General features: G+C 39.5%; 1 non-coding gene across 1 annotated transcript; it reads right to left on the reverse strand.

The window, feature by feature from the left end:
• Positions 1–2,003: 2,003 nt before the first annotated feature.
• On the reverse strand, positions 2,004–2,110 carry LOC116656896. Its single transcript, XR_004311903.1, has one exon. It is a non-coding gene; the product is annotated as a U11 spliceosomal RNA (small nuclear RNA).
• Positions 2,111–3,433: the final 1,323 nt, after the last annotated feature.

Raw genomic sequence — 3,433 nt, forward strand, 5'->3', positions numbered from 1 at the left:
AAAGTTAAAACTACTCAGATAAAAGACAACTGGCTACCTGCCTATGAGTCTCCCCCAAAATGCCAAGTCCAGACTGATTTTCAGATTTACTCTTCTGAATTCCTCAGGGGGTGGGATCTTATACTCATATAATACTCAGATGCAGGACTTAGAGCTCAGGAATATTTCCAACTCGGTGTCCATTCCCTAAATAGAGGTAGGACTATGCCCAGTTTCAGCAGGAAGTAGCCAGAGCAGCCATTACTCCATTCCCTGAAAGATCTGGGGAGGGAATGAAACAGGATTGGAGACTGAAACCGAGTTCCTCTGCCAGGTTGATGATGAACCTCTCTATCCAAAATATTACTCCCCTTCATATCCAGCACTTATTCTCAAGATTGAGGACTATCAAAGAAGAGAGGGGAATTGTAACGGAGCAGGACCCTATGGGGCCTTCCCAGGGCAGACCCCTCCCCTATATCCTCTGCTGTAGATCCTCTCTGAAGTACCCAGCTAATACTATCTCATGCAGATTTCCTGAGTTTTTCAGATTCTAAAAAAAAACACCAAATGGAAGAAATTAACTACTTGATGATCATGGGCATGTAGCCCCCAGACCTTCTGGCCAAGGATTGATCTCCATCAACCAAGGATGATCACCATCAACCAATCAGAATTGTGTACATCTGACCACATACCATGGGACACCCCTCCCTCAGCTGGCCTTTTAAAATGCTCCGCCGAAACCCTTTAGGGAGATCGGGGCGGCGGGGGGGGGTTGTGCATGAGCCACTCGTACTTCTTGCTCAGCCCAGCTATAAACCTTTCTCTGCTCTAAATCTTGACGTTTCAGTATTTTTTGACTTCACTGTGCTTTGGGCACATGAACTTGCATTTGGTTACAGTAACATAAAGGAGTCCAGCTAGTAAATGGCTGGGACAGGTTGAGATCCAATTCCAGTGCATTTTACTGTATCAATCAAACTCAAGGCATGGGTCCCAGCCCAGCTCACCTATATCCTGGGGCTGTGGCTTGGGGCAAACCCTGTCACCTCTCTCAGCCTCCGTGTTTCATCTGAATCAGGAAAATATCGCCTGCCTCCCTCTCTCCCTTGAGTGCTGTGAAGATCACCAAGTGTTTTGTAAACTGTGAAAAAGCACACATTATTGTTGCTCTTTCACTGGATTTTAAAAAATATCTTTATTGATACATAATGTATAATAAACTGTAAATAATTAAAATATACAGTTTGAGTTTTAAAACGTGTATATACCGTGAAAATGTTACCACAATCGATATAATACACAAATCCTCCACCTCCAAAAGTCTCCTTTGTAATCTATCCCTCCCTGCCCTACCTCCATGTTTCCAGGAGGCACCATTTTACTTTTGGGCAATAGAGATTGTTTGCATTTTCTAGAATGTTATTTAAATGGAACCATATAGTCTTTTTTTGTGTGAATTCTTTCACTCAGCTTAATGATTTTGAGATTTATCCATATTGTGCATGTATCAATAGTTCTTTCCTTTTTATAGCTGAGTAGTGTTTCATTTCATGGATAAACCAACATTCACCTGTTGATGGATATGTTTCCAATTTGGGGCTATTACAATTAAGCTGCTAGGAAAGTTTCTATACAGCTTTAATTTCTCTTGGGTATATCCCTAGGAGTAGAACAGCTGGGTCACATGGCAAGTATGTCTTTTAACTTTTTTTAAAAATTCTTTTTTTTTTTTTCTTAATGGAGGTGGTGGTGATTGAATCCAGGACCTCGTGCATGCTAAGCATACACTCTACCACTGAGCTATACCCACCACAACTCCACAGTATATTTACCTTTTTAAGAAGCTGCCAAACTGTTTCCCAAAGTGGTTATACCATTTTACATCCTCACCAGCAGTGTATGAGCATTCCACTTGCTCAGCATCCTCACCAACACCTGCTAAGGTCAGTCTTTTTCACTTGGACCATTCTAGCAAGTGTGTAGTGGCATCTCACTGTGGTTAGTTAATTAGTTAATTTAGGGGTGCCAGGAACAAAGATCACCAGCTGCCCAAATACCAAAAGGTTATACTTCCAAAATCTCTTGAGGTTGATTCCACACGCAGAACAATCCAGTTGTCCCTTTTCCATTGTTTCTTAATTTGTATTTTACTAATAACTATGACGTTGAGCATTCATGTGCTAATTAACCTTCTACAAATCTTTGATGAAATAACTGTTAACATCTTTTGGTCATTTAAAATGTATTGGTCTTGTTATGGAGTTGTAAGAGCTCTTTATGTGTTATGGATACAAGTGCTTTATCAGATAGAAGTTTTAGAAATACTATACCACAGTCTGTGGCTTGCCTTTTAATTAACAGTGTCTTCTTGAAGAGCATCAAATTTATTGTTTCTTTTTCATGTTTTTTTCTCTATTTTCACTTTTTTTTCTAGTTTTATCATTCTACCTCTCACATTTAAGTCTTCTGAGTTAATTTTGTATATGATATGAGGTAAGGGTCAGTTTTTTGTTTGTTTTGGCATATGGCTATCCAACTGTTCCAACACCATTTATCTAAAAGATTATCCTTTCCCCAGCGAGTTTCCTTAGCAACATTAATTGATCATATATGTATGAATCTATACATGCACTCTATCCTTTCCCATTGATCTACAGATCAATCTGCTAATATCATTACTTGTAGCTTTAAAGTAAGTCTTGAAAGCAGAGCATAAGTTCTTTTGTTCATTTTCAAAATTATTTTGGGCTATTCTAGGTCCTTTGCTCTTCCTTTGCTCTTCGAATTAGCTTGTCAATTACTAAAGAAAAAAAATCTGTTGGCACTTTGATTGGGATTGCATTCAATCTATAGATTCTCTCTTTGCAGGAGGTTTTTTTTTCCCCAGAAGGTTTTTTTTCTCAATTAGCTGCTGGTTATTTCAGGAGTGTGTTCAACTCACCACTAGGCCCATCTTAACAACCTAGAACAAGACAAGTTTCATGGCAGTGCATGGGAGTTGCTACTCTTTACAGACCTTGTGAACTTACACACCTCTGGCCTTTGCTCACCTCCTTCCCTACTTAGGTCTCCTGGGCTCACCCTCAGCTCAAATGTTACCCCTTCTCTGAAGCCATTTCTAATTCATCCCAGATCCTGACTGAATCATTGACTTGTCTGGGACTCACGCTACTCTGTCCTCATCTCCCTCCCAGACACACAGAACTTTAAATAACCATCTCACTTTGGGTAGTCATTACTGTTTATGCCTCTCTCCCTGATAGAACTCTTCCAGGGAAGGAACATGTTTTATCTTGGCACTCCTTTTTAAAATTAAACTTACTTTGAGATAACTACAGATTCATATGCAGTTTTAAGAAATAATACAGACATCTCATGTACCCTTTGCCCAGTTTCCACCAATGGTAATATGTTAAAAAAAAAAAAAACGTCAGTGCAATATCACAAG

The sequence above is a fragment of the Camelus ferus genome, chromosome 16 (genome assembly GCF_009834535.1).
Source record: "Camelus ferus isolate YT-003-E chromosome 16, BCGSAC_Cfer_1.0, whole genome shotgun sequence".
Taxonomy (NCBI): Eukaryota; Metazoa; Chordata; class Mammalia; order Artiodactyla; family Camelidae; genus Camelus; species Camelus ferus.